The sequence below is a fragment of the Bubalus kerabau genome, chromosome 8, assembly GCF_029407905.1.
Source record: "Bubalus kerabau isolate K-KA32 ecotype Philippines breed swamp buffalo chromosome 8, PCC_UOA_SB_1v2, whole genome shotgun sequence".
NCBI classification, from domain to species: domain Eukaryota; kingdom Metazoa; phylum Chordata; class Mammalia; order Artiodactyla; family Bovidae; genus Bubalus; species Bubalus kerabau.
Genome location: NC_073631.1, coordinates 38,595,976 through 38,614,617, shown reverse-complemented (window position 1 = coordinate 38,614,617; position 18,642 = coordinate 38,595,976). Strand labels below are relative to the sequence as shown.

The window sequence follows — 18,642 nt, the reverse complement described above, 5'->3', positions numbered from 1 at the left end:
GCAAGATAAATGTTTAAATAAGCCTTTAATGCATTTAAGTTGATATGTCTGGATTCATGAATCCTATTCCTACTCCACCTCCAACTAATCCAGTAACTAAATATATAATGAAAAAAAAAAACAATTTAGTAATGAAATCAACAGCTTACACATTTGGAGTGATGTAAGTCATGCGTTTATATTTTTATTCTACACGTACTATGTTTGACAGCTGGACACTGATAAATCAGAGTGCAAACTGGTAACAGGTAAAATATATTCACATAGAACAAGGCACATAGAAGTATTTGCCCACAGAGAGTAGTCTGACTTAAATTCAATAGAAAGAATATTTAATTAAATATTTATTTCATGCCAAAAATATGCTCTCTTTGTACAGTTCTGTGTATTTTTACCACCTCTTTTTAATATCTTCTGCTTCTGTTAAGTCCATACAATTTCTGTCCTTTATTGAGCCCATCTTTGCATGAAATGTTCCCTTGGTGTCTCTAATTTTCTTGAAGAGATCTCTAGTCTTTCCCATTCTGTTGTTTTCCTCTGTTTCTTAGCATTGATTACTGAGGAAGGCTTTCTTATCTCTCCTTGCTATTCTTTGGAACTCTGCATTCAAATGGGTATATCTTTCCTTTTCTCCTTTGCTTTTGGCTTCTCTTCTTTTCACAGCTATTTGTAAGGCCTCCTCAGACAGCCATTTAGCTTTTTTGCATTTCTTTTTCTTGGGGATGGTCTTGCTCCCTATCTCCTGTACAATGTGGCAAGAATACACAGAGGAACTGAACAAAAAAGATCTTCATGACCCAGATAATCACAATGGTGTGATCACTCACCAAGAACCAGACATCCTGGAATGTGAAGTCAAGTGGGCCTAGGAACAAAGGTGATGGAATTCCAGATGGCTGAGTGGTAATATCACTCAGCCTATCATGGTAATCCAAGCCTATGCCCCAACCAGTAATGCTGAAGAAGCTGAAATTGAACGGTTCTATGAGACCTACAAGACTTTTAGAACTAACACCCAAAAAAGATGTCCTTTTCATTATAGGGGACTGGAATGCAAAAGTAGGAAGTCAAGAAACACCTGGAGTAACAGGCAAATTTGGCCTTGGAGTATGGAATGAAGCAGGGCAAAGACTAATAGAGTTTTGCCAAGAGAACACACTGGTCATAGCAAACACCCTCTTCCAACAACACAAGAGAAGACTCTACACATGGCCATCAGCAGATGATCAATACAGAAATCAGATTGATTATATTCTTTGCAGCCAAAGATGTAGAAGCTCTATACAGTCAGCAAAAACAAGACTGGGAGCTGACTATGGCTCATATCATGAACTCCTTATGGCCAAATTCAGACTTAAATTGAAGAAAGTGGGGGAAACCACTAGACCATTCAGGTATGACCTAAATCAAATCCCTTATGATTATACAGTGGAAGTGAGAAATAGATTTAAGGGACTAGATCTGATAGAGTGCCTGATGAACTACGGACAGAGGTTCATGACATTGTACAGGAGACAGGGATCAAGACCATCCCTATGGAAAAGAAATGGAAAAAAGCAAAATGGCTGTCTGAGGAGGCCTTACAAATAGCTGTGAAAAGAAGAGAAGTGAAAAGCAAAGGAGAAAAGGAAAGATATAAGCATCTGAATGCAGAGTTCCAAAGAATAGCAAGGAGAGATAAGAAAGCCTTCCTTGGCGATCAATGCAAAGAAATACAGGAAAACAAAAGAATAGGAAAGACTAGAGATCTCTTCAAGAAAATTAGAGATACCAAGGCAACATTTCATGCAAAGATGGGCTCGATAAAGGACAGAAATGGTATGGACCTAACAGAAGTAGAAGATATTAAGAAGAGGTGGCAAGAATACACAGAAGAACAGTACAAAAAAGATCTTCATGACCCAGATAATCACGATGGAGTGATCACTCACCTAGAGCCAGACATCCTGGAATATGTAGTCAAGTGGGCCTTAGAAAGCATCACTATGAACAAAGCTAGTGGAGGTGATGGAATTCCAGTTGAGCTATTCCAAATCCTGAAAGATGATGCTGTGAAAGTGCTGCACTCAATATGCCAGCACATTTGGAAAACTCAGCAGTGGCCACAGGACTGGAAAAGGTCAGTTTTCATTCCAATCCCAAAGAAAGGCAATGCCAAAGAATTCTCAAACTACTGAACAATTGCATTCATCTCAGACACTAGTAAAGTAATGCTCAAAATTCTCCAAGCCAGGCTTCAGCAATACGTAACCATGAACTTCCAGATGTTCAAGCTGGTTTAAGAAAAGGCAGAGGAAACAGAGCTCAAATTGCCAACATCTCCTGGATCATCGAAAAAGCAAGAGAGTTCCAGGAAAATATCTATTTCTGTTTTATTGACTAAGCCAAAGCCTTTGACTGTGTGGATCACAATAAACTGTGGAAAATTCTGAAAGAGATGGAAATACCAGACCACCTGACCTGCCTCTTGAGAAATTTGTATGCAGGTCAGGAAGCAACAGTTAGAACTGGACATGGAACAACAGTCTGTTTCCAAATAGGAAATGGAGTATGTTAAGGCTGCATATTGTCACCCTGCTTATTCAACTTATATGCAGAGTACATCATGAGAAACACTGGGCTGGAAGAAGCACAAGCTGGAATCAAGATTGCCGGGAGAAATGTCAATAACCTCAGATATGCAGATGACATGACCCTTATGGCAGAAAGTGAAGAGGAACCAAAGAGCCTCTTGATGAAAGTGAAAGAGGAGAGTTAAAAAGTTAGCTTGAAGGTCAACATTCAGAAAACTAAGATAATGGCATTTGATCCCATCACTTCATGGGAAATAGATGGGAAACAGTGGAAACAGTGTCAGACTTTATTTTTTGGGGCCCCAAAATCAGTGCTGATGCCAACAAAGGTCCGTCTAGCCAAGACTATGGTTTTTCCAGTGGTCATGTATGGATGTGAGAGTTGGACTGTGAAGAAAGCTGACCGCTGAAGAATTGATGCTTTTGAACTGTGGCCTTGGAAAAGACTCTTGAGAGTCCCTTGGACTGCAAGGAGGTCCAACCAGTCCATCCTAAAGGAGTTCAGTCCTGGGTGTTCATTGCAAGGACTGATGCTAAAGCTGAAACTCCAATACTTTGGCCACCTCATGCAAAGAGTTGACTCATTGGAAAAGACCCTGATGCTGGGAGTTATTGGGGGCAGGAGGAGAAGGGGACGACTGAGGATGAGATGGCTGGATGGCATCACCAACTCGATGGACATGAGAGTGAGTAAACTCTGGGGGTTGGTGATGGACAGGGAGGCCTGGCGTGCTGTGATTCATGGGGTCACAAAGAGTCGAACATGACTGAGCAACTGATCTGACTGAGTGGTAAAGAATGTACCTGCAATGCAGGAGACACAGTTCAATTCCTGGGTCAGGAAGATTCCCTGCAGAAGGAAATAGCAACCTGCTCCAGTATTCTTGCCTGGAGAATCCCAGAGACAGAGAAGCCTGGTGGGCTACAGTCCATAGAGTCACAAAGAATGAAACACAACTGAGCAACTACATAACACAAGAGGGAAATATAGAGTTCAGCATGAGTTCTGGGTTTCTAATTTGGTGATTAGGTAGATGCCAACATTATTATATGGAAAAAAGCAACAAATTTTTTTAATTCATTTTTTGGTAATATGAAAGCAACTAGAAAATAGAACAGTGTCTAAAAACAGACATTCTGGTTCAGTTTTTCACTAGGTCTGTGACTTTGTTGCTATTCAGTCACTCTAAGTCATGTCTGGCTGTTTGTGTCCCCATGGACTGGAGCACACCAAGCTTCCTTTTCCTTCACTGTCTCCTGTAAGTTGCTCAGATTCATGTTCATTGAATTGGTGATGCTATCTAATCATGTTATCCTCCGCCACCCCTTCTCGTTTTGCCTTCAGTCTTTCCCGGCATCAAGATCTTTCCACTGAGTCAACTTTTCACATCAAGTGGCCAGAATACTGGAGCTTCAGCTTTAGTATCAGTCCTTCCAATGAATATTTAGAGTCTTTTTCCTTTAGAATTGATTTGTTTGATTTCCTTGCAGTCCAAAGGAATCTCAGGAGTCTTATCCAGCACCACAATTCAAAAGCATCAATTCTTCAGTGCTGAGACTTCTATTTAGTCCAGCTCAAACATCTCTGCATGACTACTGGAGACCCATAGCTTTGACTATCTAGACCTTTGCTGGCAAAGAAATGCCTCTGCTTTTTAATATGCTATCTAGATTTATAATAACGTTCCTTCTAAGGAACAAGCATCTTTTGATTTTATGGCTGCAATCACCATCTGCAGTGATTTTGGAGCCCAAGAAAATAAAATCTGTCACTGTTTATGCTTTTTCCCTTCTATTTGCCCTGAAGTGATGGAACCAGATGCCATAATCTAATTTTTTTGAACATTGAGTTTCAAGCCAGTTTTTTCACTCTCCTCTTTCACCCTCATCAAGATGTTCTATAGTTCCTCTTCTCTTTCTGCTTTAGACTGGTATCATCTGCATTTCTGAGGTTGTTCATATGTCTCCCAGCAATCCTGATTCCAGCTTATGATTCATCCATCATGGCATTTAACATGATGTACTCTGCATATAAGTTAAATAAGCAGGGTGACAGTATACAGCCTACACGTACTTCTTTCCCAGGTTGGAACCAGTCTGTTGTTCCATGTCCAGTTCTAACTGTTGCTTCTTGACCTGTGTATTCAGGTTTCTCAGGAGATAGTAAGATGGTCTGATACTTGCATCTCTTTAAGAATTTTGCACAATTTATTGTGATCCATACAGAAAAGGAGTACGTCAAGGCTGTATATTGTCACCCTGCTTATTTAACTTATATTCAGAGTACATCATGAGAAATGCTGGACTGGAAGAAACACAAGCTGGAATCAAGATTGCCAGGAGAAATATCAGTCACCTCAGATATGCGGATGACACCATCCTTATGCAAGTGAAGAGGAACTAAAAAGCCTCTTGATGAAAGTGAAAGAGGAGAGTGAAAAAGTTGGCTTAAAGCTCAACATTCAGAAAACTAATTTCATGGCATCTGATCCCATCACTTCATGGGAAATAGGTGGGGAAACAGTGGAAACAGTGTCAAAGTTTATTTTTCTGGGCTCCAAAATCACTGCAGATGGTGATTGCAGCCATGAAATTAAAAGACGCTTACTCCTTGGAAGGAAAGTTATGATCAACCTAGATAGCATATTCAAAAGCAGAGATATTACTTTGCCAACAAAGGTTCATCTAGTCAAGGCCATGGTTTTTCCAGTGGTCATGTATTGATGTGAGAATTGGACTGTGAAGAAAGCTGAGCACCGAAGAATTGGTGCTTTTGAACTGTGGTGTTGAGAAGACTCTTGAGAGTCCTTTGGACTGCGTGGAGATCCAACCAGTCCATTCTGAAGATCAGTCCTGGGTGTTCTTTGGAAGGACTGATGCTAAAGCTAAACTCCAATACTTTGGCCACCTCATGCAAAGAGTTGACTCATTGGAAAAGACCCTGATGCTGGGAGGGATTTGGGGCAGGAGGAGAAGGGGATGACAGAGGATGAGATGGCTGGATGGCATCACCTCGATGGCCATGAGTTTAAGTGAACTCCGGGAGTTTGTGATGGACAGGGAGGGTTGGCATGCTGCGATTCATAGGGTCTCAAGGAGTCGGACACAACTGAGCGACTGAACTGAACTGAACTACATACAGTCAAAGGCTTTAGCATATTCAATGAAACACAGAGTGAAGTGAAAGTCGCTCAGTTGTGTCTGTCTCTTTGTGGCTCCATGGACTATACAGTCCAAGGAATTCTTCAGGCCAGAATACTGGAGTGAGTAGCAATTTCTTCTTCAGGGGATCTTCCCAACCCAGGGTATCCCCCCACATTGTGGGGCGATTCTTTACCAGCTGAGCCACCAGGGAAGCCCTTTTATCTGAAATTTCCTTGCTTTGTCTCTGATCCAACAGATGTTGGCAATTTGATCGCTAGATCCTCTGCCATTTCTAAACCCAGCTTGTACATCTGAAGTTCTCAAATCGCATAGTGCTAAAGCCTAGAGTGAATGATTTTGAGCATACCCTTGCCAGCATATGAAATTGGCACCAATGTATGGCAGTTTGAACATTGGCATTGCTCTTCTTTGGGATTCGAATGAAAACTGACCTTTTCTGGTCATGTGACCACTTGCTGACTTTTCCAAATTTGTTGACATATTGAATGAAGCACTTTAGCAGCAGCATCTTTTAGGGATTTAAAAAGCTCAGCTAGAATTCCATCACCTACACTAGTGTTGTTTGTACTGATGCTTCCTAAGGCCCACTTGACTTCACACACCAGGATGCCTCGTTCTAGGTGAATGATCACACCATCATGGTTATATTGAGGTCATTAAGACCTTTTGTATATAGTTCTTCTGTGTATTTTTGCCACCTCTTCTTAATCTCTTCTTCTTCTATATGTCCTTACCATTTCTGTCCTTTATTGTGCCCACATTTGCATGAAATATTCCCTTGATATTTCTTATTTTCTTGAAAAGATCTCTAGTCTTTCTATTCTATTGTTTTCCTCTGTATCTTTGCATTGTTCCTTTAAGAAGGTCTTCTTATCTCTCCTTGCTATTCTCTGGAACTCGGCATTCACTTGGGTTTATCTTTCCCTTTCTCTCTTGCTTTTCACCTCTCTTCTTTTCTTAGTAGAAGGCAATGGCACCCCACTCCAGTACTCTTGCCTGGAAAATCCCATGGATGGAAGAGCCTGGTGGGCTGCAGTTCATGGGGTCGCTGAGGGTCGGACATGACTGAGTGACTTCACTTTCACTTTTCACTTTCATGGATTGGAAAAGGAAATGGCAACTCACTCCAGTGTTCTTGCCTAGAGAATCCCAGGGACGGGGGAGCCTGGTGGGCTGCCGTCTCAGGGGTCGCACAGAGTCAGACATGACTGAAGCATGTTATAGCCTTCTCAGACAATCACTTTTCCATCTTGCATTTGTTTTTCTCTGGAATGGTTTTGGTCACCTGTACAGTGTTACAAACCTCTGTTTCTAGGTCTTTAGGCACTGTGTCTACCAAATCTAATCCCTTGAATCTATTCATTACCTCTACATATAATCATAAAGGATTTGATTTAGGTCATATCTGAATGGTCTAGTGGTTTTCCCTATGTTCTTCAGTTTAAGTCTGAAATGGCAATAGGGAATTCATGATCTGAGCCACAGTCAGCTCCACATCTTGTTTCTGCTGACTGTAAGAGCTTCCCATATTCTGCTGCAAAGGATACAATCAGTCTGATTTCGGTATTGACCATCTGGTGATGTCAATATGTAGAGTCATCTCTTATGTTGTTGGAAGAGGGTGTTTGCTATGACCAGTGTGTTCTCTTTATAAAACTGTTAGCTCTGTGGCTTAGTCAAGGTCTCCAGAATGCAGAACCACTGGGAGGGCTGCCTAAGTTGCAGAGCTGTTGAGAAGTACAGCTCAGATTGAAAGTCAAGCTGTCTAACTTCATAGGAGATAGAGTATGAGAAATTGACTCACACAGTTGTGGAATCTGAAAAGTCTTACGATCTGCTGTTTGCAAGCTGAAGATCCAAGAAAGCCAGTGGTGTAATTCAATCTGAGTCCAAATATCTGAGAACTAGGTGAGCCAGCGGTGTAAATCCCAATCTGAGGGCAGGAAAGAGCTGTGTCCCAGGTCAGGCAGGCAGGAAGGGGATGGATCTACTTTTCTTCCTCTCTTTGTTGTATTCAGGCCCCACTGATTTGATTGGATAATACCCACAGATACTGGAAAGGGCAGTGTGCATGATGCCCACCAACACTGAAGAGAACAGTCTACTGAGTCCACCAATTCAAATGTTAATCTTATCCAGAAAACCCATAGGCCTTCAGAAATAATGTTTAATCTGGACACCTTGTGGTTCAGTCAAGTTAATATAAAAAACTAACCATCACACCTTATGTACTTCAAATCCATCATCTCTAAAATGGCAATAATAATTGTACCTACCTCAAAGCATCACTGTGGGAATTTAGTGATTTAATATTCTTAGAGCACTTAGTTCAGTGTTTGGTCCATATTGAAAGCTCTTACGTACCTTTTAGTTTTCTCTGAAACTCAAAAGTAAAGCTGAGGCTAACAAATACAGATTTTTGAAGTCACCTGCATGTGTATGGTGGTTAAAGCCATGGCAGTGTGGAAGGAATGGCTCAAGAAGAATGTCTGGCGTGGGATTACAAGCTGTCCATAGGTAATACCCGAATGCAAAGAATAGGTAATGAAGAGGCTTAATTTGAAGAATTCAGATAAAAGATTCATAAAGAAGAGACTGGAGTCTCATAGGCCACCAAAGACAGGTGTTTCAAGAAGGAGGGTTTGAGCTTTAAATACTCAAAGAGTATTACCCTTATTATATATTTTGAGTATTTGACAGAGTAATTAAACTGAAATACGGTCAATTAGGCTTTGGTTTCCAAAGACAAAAACCATTTATAAAAATAGGTCAAGGCTGTGATTCTACCTCTCTCTCTTTCTCATGATCCTACCTTCTGTTGGCTTCATTATCAGGAAAGTAAAAAAGAAGCCAAGTCAGTGCTAAGAGTGCCATAAAGAAACAGCAACATCTGAAGATAAAAAAGGTCATTTTCTCTCTTTGAAATAAATAACTCCTTGCCTAGAAGAGTTCCTTCCAGTATATTTACCTCCTGACTTGTTAGCCTGTGGGTAAACAAATCATTTGCAAAAAGAATCAGGCACCCATAAGGTTAGATAAATGTGGCTTCTCCCCTCATGCAAAGGCAGTACTCATTTTCTCTGAATTAAATGGCTGTGATAACCTGATTACAACCAGGGTTATTTTAGGAAAGATGATATAGAACGGATGAACATTCAATAGACAGGTCTTCTGGATCACTGCATCTCACACTTTAATATGTACACCTGGAGATCTTGATAAAGTGCAAAGTTAGAATCCATAAAGGCTGTAGGGGAACTTTGAATTGTTGGCAGCTCTAACAAACTCCTCAGTTCAGTTCAGTTCAGTTGCTCAGTCATGTCCGACTCTTTGCGACCCCATGAATCGCAGCACGCCAGGCCTCCCTGTCCATCACCAACTCCCGGAGTTCACTCAAACTCATGTCCATCGAGTCAGTGATGCCATCCAGCCATCTCATCCTCTGTCGTTCCCTTCTCCTCCTGCCCCCAATCCCTCACAGCATCAGGGTCTTTTCCAATGAGTCGACTCTTCGCATGAGGTGGCCAAAGTATTGGAGTTTCAGCTTCAGTATCATTCCTTCCAAAGAAATCCCAGGGCTGATCTCTGTTAGGATGGACTGGTTGGCCTCCTTGCAGTCCAAGGGACTCTCAAGAGTCTTCTCCAACACCACAGTTCAAAAGCATCAATTCTTTGGTGTTCAGCTTTCTTCACAGTCCAACTCTCACATCCATACATGACCACAGGAAAAACCATAGCCTTGACTAGACGGACATTTGTTGGCAAGTAATGTCTCTGCTTTTGAATATGCTATCTAGGTTGGTCATAACTTTGCTTAGATGGTGCCAATAATGCTGCCCTGGGGCAATTTGACTAGAAAATTTTAAGGGTGGTGATTATACACTTGGGCTTCCCTGGTGGCTCAGAGAACCACCTACAATGCGGATTAGATCCCTGTGTTGGGAAGATCCCCTGGAGGAGGGCACAGCAACCCACTCCAGTGTTCTTGCCTGAAGAATCCCCATGGACAGAGGAGCCTGGTGGGCTACAGTCCATGGGGTCATAAAGAGTCCAACACAACTGAGCAACTAAGCACAATTATACACTTACGCTGAATTTGCCCTTCATTGGTACTTGAAATACAAAGTAAATTAGTCATAGTCTCTGTCCTCAAGGGGATCAAGACAAATGAAGATAAATAGTCTAGTGGTAGTCTACAATAAAAATAAAAACACGTAATGAAACCAAGACAATCCTGAAATTAGAAATATGATTACACATACAATTCTCAATATAAAATAGCTAATGTTTAACTCTTATGGATTACATGCTAATGCCAATCACTTTGCAAAGGTCTTTTAAAGCATTAACTCACTTATTCCTCTTACTCCTATTGTTAAAATATGTGATATGGAGGTTAGCACTTTATTTTATTTCTACATCTTCAGGTATGGAGGTACGGAAAGCATTTTTCTTTTTTTTTGTTTGTTTGTTTATATTTTATGTCTTGTCTATTCATCAAACTGAATTTACTTATGAAATTATTTCTGACTTCCTTGTATATTTTATAGTAAGTGTGGACCTCATTATAATAAAATAATAGATCTACATATTCACAGAGACTTCTTCAAGACTTCACAGTGTAAGAATAGGTTATTGTCTTACTCTAGCTCCTCTGAGCATAGCAGTACATGCATGGGATCTTTTGAGGGAAGTCACCATTATCTTCATTACCTCCATCATAGTTTGGCCCCAGGTAAATAACAGGGAGGGAACACAGTTCCACCCATCAACAGAAAATTGGATTAACTTTACTCATGGCCCTGCTATTCAGAATAAGACCCAGTTTCCCCCTCAGTCAGTCTCTCCCATCAGAAAACTTTCCTAAGCCTTTTATTCTTCTCCATCAGAGGGCAGACAGACTAAAAACCACAGTCACAGAAAACTGACCAATCTGATCACATGGACCATAGCTTTGTCAAACTAAATAAAACTATGAGCCATGCTGTGTAGGACCACCCAAGATGTACAGATCATAGTGGAGAGTTCTGACAAAACGTGGTTCACTGGAGAAGGGAATGGTAAACCACTTCAGTATTCTTGCCTTGAGAACCCCATGAATGGTATGAAAAGGCAAAACAATAGGACACTGAAAGATGAACTCCCCAGGTCAGTAGGTGCCCAATATGCTACTGGAGATCAGTGGAGACCTAACTCCAGAAAGAATAAACAGATGGGGCCAAAGAAAGACAACACCCAGTTGTGGATGTTACTGGTGATGGAAGCAAGGTCCAATGCTGTAAAGATTTATATTGCATAGGAACCTGGAATGTTAGGTCCATGCATCAAGGCAAATTGGAAGTGGTCAAACAGAAGATGGCCAGAGTGAACGTCAACATTTTAGGAATCAGTGAACTAAGATGGACTGGAATGGGTGAATTTAATTCAGATGACAATTATATCTACTAATGTGGGCAAGAATTCCTTAGAAGAACTGGAGTAGCCATTATAGTCAACAAAAAGTACAAAATGCAGTACTTGAATGTAATCTCAAAAATGACAGAATGATCTGGGGTTCTCAAGGCATCAATGACTCAGTGGACATGAGTTTGAGTAAACTCTGTGAGTTGGTGATGGGCAGGGAGGCCTGGTACTCTGCAGTCCATGCAGTTGCAAAGAGTTGGACACAACTGAGCAACTGAACTGAACTGAACTGAAGTCCTCTGAGATGCAGCCTCCAAAACAGGATTAAATTAGAAAGAAATCTCAAAAGGTAAAAGCCTGTGAAAGGAACTGAGGATAAACCTGGGAGAGATTAGCCATGACCATGATGCAAGTCTAATATCTAAAAAATAAAGCAGAAAAGAAGGTGAGTGAGCATGGCAGCATCTCAGACTACAATGTAGTCAGTTCTCAGAAAAGTTACACAAGGCAGCTCTTGAGTCCATAAGGCAAAATATTCATCAGCGGAGTCCTGTGTCTCCCAGGAACAAGCCTGTCTTGGTATTCCTCCCTTGTTCACTCACTGGCAAGAAACAGCCTGAGGGAAGCCCCTGGGCACAAGCAGCAATGTGAATTTCAAAGCATTCTGGGTCATCTGACAAGTAAACTCCCTGTAGCTGAAGATCTGAGGAGCCATTGGGACAATTCTCATCGTCACCCTAGTTACATTGACTGTTCAGTGTCCTTTGCAGAGTGAGTCCAGCTGAGTCAAACTCTTAAACTTTAAATTTGTTCCTTTAAAAATAAACATAAAATGACCATTGATTTACAGGTGCTATCAACATCTGCTTCCTGTCATCTTGAACACAGTTCCAATTTGTCTTGTTAAGTGCATAAACTAAACAATTAGAATTAAAATCCTAGAATGTGTGAGGCTTCTGGAGGTCTTGCAGAATTCTTACAGTGCTTTGGATAGTTAAGACTGGACACTTTTCAGCATATTCCAGGAAATTCATGTGACTTGCACACTTGTCACTGCAGCTACTTCCCTCTGAATTCTTTACTTAATGAAGCACATTAAGAAAAATGTAAGAAAAAACTAAATGATGAAAATCACATGTAGCAAACGCTCAAGGTGTTGTATGATGCACAAGCATAGATCAAGTACTGGGGACAATCTGAAAATTATAATATTCAATCATCTTTTATAGATGAAATCTTGAAATTTACACATACCACAAATACTTTCTATATTTCATTGTCAGTTTCTCTAACAATACTACTACTTTCCTCTTACAGGAATTTTTATATTAAAAAGCCAATACAGGATCACCAAAAATTTTGTAGTCTTTTGAATTTCATTTCCTGTTGTGATTTCAATCATGTGCTCATTTCAACAAAAGAGGGAGCAAAATGCTTGAAAGTTATGAAATGTCAATCTATACATGGAAGAAGAGAGTAATTTAGCAATGCATCAAGACTTGGCTTTAAACTGTTGCAACTGTCAAGTTTTGAGGGAAAAAAAAAAAAAAAGCACCTGGTGCCTTACATTCAGGCATGGGTGTGTTCTGCAGTCAAGACTTCTAGCCAAAGACAAGTCAGAAGCAATTTTTCAAATAGTGATTAGTGATTAGTTCTGCAGTAGCAAATCAAAGAATGAATTTACTTGTGCATTAATATGAAACAAACTTCTAGTCTGTTATCATGCAAATCATATTACAAAACACAAAACTAATCAGTTCCACAAAAAATGGGGTATATGCTGATATAGTCAATTTCTTTCACAGCTGCATAGTATTTCTACAAAGGTATAGTACAATGAATCCAGATAAATAAATAAAATTTCAATATTTTTCTTGAAATAAAGGCTCATAATTATGTAATAAAAGATATTTTTGACTGCTTGTAAAATATTTGCATAGTACTTCCTGATGATCAATTATAGATTTTAATAAAGAGCTTTCATAGCATGGGCTTCCCTAGTGGCTCAGATGGTAAAGAATCTGCCCACATCGGGTTCAGTCCCTGGGTCAGGAAGATCCCTTGGAGAAGAGAATGGCAACCCACTCTGGTATTCTTGCCTGCAGAATTCCATGGATAGAGGAGCCTGGTGGGCCACAGTCCATGGGGTCACAAAGAGTAGGACACAACTAATTGACTAACCCTTTAACTCTCATAGCATATTTGAATAGAGCCAGTTTAAAAAGTTAATGGAAAAGATCCCAAGTCTTAATTTTTTAAAAAACAACCTAGCTTAAAAATTGAATTTGGTTTGTTAAAATTCCCCAAGCAAAACATTTGAATCTTTGCAAAATAAAAATATAGTTTAGAATTTAAAAGAATAAACTTATCCTTCCCAAACTGCAGTGCTATGGAAATCTACTATTAATAACCACTCTATTACCCAAATTATTAACACAAATATACCAAAACATTGGAGTATATCAAAAGATTGCTCTTAGGAACTTGAAAACCTCTCATAATTTTTATTAAAAGGAAAATCGTGTGTGATAGAATATAATACTTTAGAAAAGTGCTTATAAATATTAAAAGAAGCCTACGCAGTAAATTTCTTTGTCGTAAATTAGAAGAGGCAGTCTCATATGCTTTTGAGTTTACCTTGGAGGAGGAAATGGCAACCTGCTCTGATATTCTTGCCTGGGAAATCCCATGGATAGAGGGACACGGCAGGCTACAGTCCATGGGGTCACAAAGTCACCACTGAGCGACTAACACTATGGCTTTTAAATTCAGAGCAAATTTTAAAAAGAAAAAAAAAAAGAAAACAAATGCTTAGGTTGGAAACTATGACAAAGGCGATTGAATTTTAAATTGGCTTATTTAGGTACAAGTGGCAGAAGGGATTTTTAATTAAAAACCTAAAACAAGGACTAATTTGAACCTTTTTAAAAAGTCTTTTAAAAGTTGGTAAGCAGAGGTAGTGCTAGCACAGAAGTATGAATGGGCCTCATACTTTCCCCTACCCTTCTAAGGAAAATATGAAACAGGTTTGCAGGAAAAAAAATAGCACATGGCTCCCTTGAAGGCAAATTTTCATTCCAATTTTACTAGATCTTAGTTGCAGTCTGCAAAATCTACTTCTGATGTTTTCTGCTAAGCACATCTGTTGTTGGTAGCTAGAAGACAAGCATGCTCATTTTTTAGAAGTCTATATAAATGGAAAAAAGTGACATTATGCAAAGGCTTTTATAAGTATCACTCAGAATAAAATCAGTGCTATTTAGTCCATATAAGCATATTCAAGAAGAGTTTTTCTCCAATCCTCAAAACAGATTTCTACAAATTACTTCACACAACAAGATGTGAATCCCTCTTATGGATTAAAACAGAACACAGAAATTCATTTTCCAAAAATCAGGTAGTTATACATTATAAGAAATATGTAAATTAGATGAACCAAAATAAATTCCTATTCTCAAATTTCATTACTTGCGATTATGTTTAACAAAGAGAAAGCATGAAATATAATTCTCCTCCCCTTCTCCTCCTGCCTTCAATCTTTCCCAGCCTCAGGGTCTTTTCCAATGAGTCAGCTCTTTTCATCAGGTTGCCAAAGTATTGAAGTTTCAGCATCAGTCCTTCTAATGAATATTCAGGATTGATTTCCTTTAGGATTGACTGGTTGGATCTCCTTGGGGTCCAAGGGACTCTTGAGTCTTCTTCAACACCACAGTTCAAAAGGTTTGTATTACCATTCAACATACTGTATTTGTCAGACCCAGGGCATTAGAGGAGGGCCAAGCAGGCTCTCCATACTCAACAGATGTCACTGTTTTAAGCCTCTTTAGAAAGTGCTGTTTAAATTTAGAACTAAAGAATGACAAACAGATAGATACATGAGAGGAATAAGGTATGTGGAGATAATTATTCCAGGCAGAGGACACAGAAAATTTTAAAAAGCCCAGAAACAGGAAAATGCACTTTCAGGTTTGAGTTAAGGAATGGCAATGTGGCTAAGCACTGACTTTCAAAATTCTTGACTCTGACACACAGCAAAGTTAATTAGTTTTATATTACCACCTAATATACACCCAGACACGTACACATATGTATATTGAAAGAGCTTTATGAAACATTTTTACTTACTACATGTTGTAATATGCTTTGATCTTGGCTTCAGTTTCCTCCTTCTCCTCCTTCTCCTCTTCTCTCTCTTTCTCTCTGTCTCTCTATATAGATGAGAACCATAAGTTGATTTCACTTTTTCCTAATTGCTCACCTTGCAGTTTGTAAAACAGGGTAGAGAAGAGTATGGTAGAAACTGATTAGGACGATAATGGTAGCCAAGATAAGCAGGTCCCAGAGAAGGTGAGATGTGTAGGCTGCTAAAAAGCACTTGTTTTGTGAACTAAACTAGAGTGACTGATTTAGCAGGTAAATATACACATTGGAATTTCAGATACAATAGCTTTTATTATAAGATGTTTCATCACTACGTATACTACAGTAATATGATATATAACACGTAACACATCTTATATTTTATCTGGCAACTCTAACAGTGAAAGAAAGCCATTAAAAATTGTTATCCAGAGTGATAAATGGAGAGATAAATGATCTGATTTCCTTTAATATTGCTCCAGTTGCCATGGAAAGAGAGGCAGAAAGATGACCCTAGAATTATGGATCCTAGAATATTGGTTTAATGTGATTTAATACAGGGAATTTCAGCAATATCCCAGATCTTGGAGCAAAAATTGAAGTAATTGAACTAAGTTAGCCTATCATATGCTAACATACTAAATATCCTTTAAATTTTAATTTTATTTCTCAAAATAACATCATTTAAAATGCTGTGGCTTTTTAACCAGTAAGTGTGAATTTTTTGCAATTCTTCTACTTGAAGAGTGTTTTTTTAAAAAATTTTTTCACCATGCTTCCAAGTCCCTGGGGCTAGCAGTTTAGAGATTTGAGTATGGTTTCAGTTCCAAAGGGAGGAAAACGGACCCAGGCTAGTAATCCCCACTGGCCTCCATAGCACAGCCTGTGCTGTTGCCTTAGCGCATAGTCCCTGAGTTTTGAGGAGGAATTTCAGAATGGAATTTTTCATGTGGTGACATGTTTTCACAGATAAATCATATAGTGGTATCCTGATTTAAGTGCCTTTCTTTAAATTTTCTTATAAAATATTCACAGAAGCTTATTTAGTGTAATGGCTCCTCAGAGAATAGAAAGTTTAATATAGGTAGTCTGTCTGTACTTCATTAAGTTAAACAGTCACTTAAAAATATGTTACACTTTTTAATTTTTGATAATTATTTGTTAAGATGGTTTCTCAAAATCTTACTCCTAGAGCAGTGATAGACAATATCTTTAATGACAGTATTTTAATTTAAAAATGTCATGTTGTTTCAGTATCCCCTCAACTAGATTTTGGAAACCTAACTCACTCTAATTTAGAGAGACTTAGTTTCACTGCATAATTATCCATGAAATCACTAGGATTCCTCAGCATCCCTTAAAAGGAACTGGCTAAAGCACTTTAAGCCCTATAAAATAAGTTAAACAGAGAAAATCTATTGTTATTTGAAAGTTAAGCATAGCGGAAACAGCACAGGACAATCACGGGGGCCAACAAAGAAACATGGGGAGGAAAGCTTATTCAGATATCAAAACGAACTCTAATATCAGCCATTCTGAATAAGTTGTAATCTGAAAATATCCTGTCTATCTGCATTAAACGTAACAAAGGAGTCCCAAGTGACACACAGTAAATGACAGAATCCTCCTCCTATAATTGTAATAGTCCCTGGATTAGCCAATACCGTCGGCTTTTGATCTTGGCATTTTATAGGATTGCAATAAATGCATTATATATGGAAGTTCATTTGAGTCACAGGCTATTTCCATATGTCTATTATGCTTTAGTAGACATAGTTACAATAGGATTTTTCCACATTAAATTGAAGCCACCTTTCATTTCCCTAACCATTCAGAAGAGTTTAGATTTCTTTAGAATTAGAGCAATTATAATCTACATACCTGGCCTCTGCCAGCAATTTTCTATTTAAAGTGAATCCAATTATACCTTTTTCTTGCCCTAATACTAATAAAACCTCATGTTAATCAATAAGAAGAGTGTTTATCATTATTCAGGGCTGTAGGAAATTGCCATAACTTGTAGTGAAGGTTATTTTTCCAATTATTTAAACCAATTCCTGTTTTTAAGTTCAGTGGTCTCTAAAGAATCATGTCAAATTAGATAACCTAAACTAAAAAATGCACAGGTAACATTCATCAAGTATCATTAAGAATCCTCTGCAGTGTGATGTAATTTGGTTTGCTCCAATATAAATGGTCTTATTTTCATAATATGAAGGTACCAGAATTATTTCAAGTATTGACATATTTAAAATTTGATTTAAGATCTTATTCTTTTTTTAACTCAATCCATAATCAGCATATGATTTTAGTTTTTGATTATAAAATAGCTGTAGTTACAATAATGAGACCAACAGTAATGGTATAGTAATTCATGAAGGTAAAAAAGATTAAAAGATCTACTTTCAGTGGATCATGGATTAACTCAACTATTTACCCACTCATTTACTAGGTTTTAATCCCAGTAGTCTTCATGAGAAAGAGTGTTATTGTTAACCTACATGAGAAACACTGGGCTGGAAGAAGCACAAGCTGGAATCAAGATTGCCGGGAGAGATATCAATAACCTCTGATATGCAGATAACACCACCCTTATAGCAGAAAGTGAAGAAGAACTAAAGAGCCTCTTGATGAAAGTGAAAGGGGAGAGTGAAAAAGTTGGCTTAAAACTCAATATTCAGATAACTAAGATCATGGCATTCAGTACCATCAGTTCAGTTCAGTCACTCAGTCGTGTCTGACTCTTTGTGACCCCATGAATTGCAGCACGCCAGGCCTCCCTGTCCATCACCAACTCCTGGAGTTCACTCAAACTCACGCCCATCGAGTCGGTGATGCCATCCAGCCATCTCATCCTCTGTCGTCTCCTTCTTCTCCTGCCCCCAATCCCTCCCAGCATCAGAGTCTTTTCCGATGAGTCAACTCTTCACAAGAGGTGGCCAAAGTACTGGAGTTTCAGCTTTAGCATCAGTCCTTCCAATGAACACCCAGGACTGATCTCCTTTAGGATGGACTGGTTGGATCTCCTTGCAGTCCAAGGGACTCTCAAGAGTCTTCTCCAACACCACACTTCAAAAGCATCAATTCTTTGGCGCTCAGCTTTCTTCACAGTCCAACTCTCACCTCCATACATGACCACTGGAAAAACCATAGCCTTGACTAGATGGACCTTTGTTGACAAAGTCATGTCTCTGCTTTTTAATATGCTGTCTAGGTTGGTCATAACTTTCCTTCCAAGGAGTAAGCATCTTTTAATTTCATGGCTGCAATCACCATCTGTGTTGATTTTGGAGGCCCCCAAAATAAAGTCAGCTGCTGTTTCCACTGTTTCCCCATCTATTTCCCATGAAGTGATGGGACC

The 18,642-nt window shown here is 39.1% G+C and overlaps 1 long non-coding RNA gene across 1 annotated transcript; it reads right to left on the bottom strand.

Annotated features, from left to right (window-relative positions):
• Positions 1-576: 576 nt before the first annotated feature.
• Positions 577-18,140, bottom strand: LOC129658527 (uncharacterized). The gene is made up of 3 exons (XR_008717389.1): positions 17,989-18,140; positions 15,267-15,349; positions 577-742 (listed from the first exon to the last, which is right to left on the bottom strand). It is a non-coding gene; the product is annotated as an uncharacterized LOC129658527 (long non-coding RNA).
• Positions 18,141-18,642: the final 502 nt, after the last annotated feature.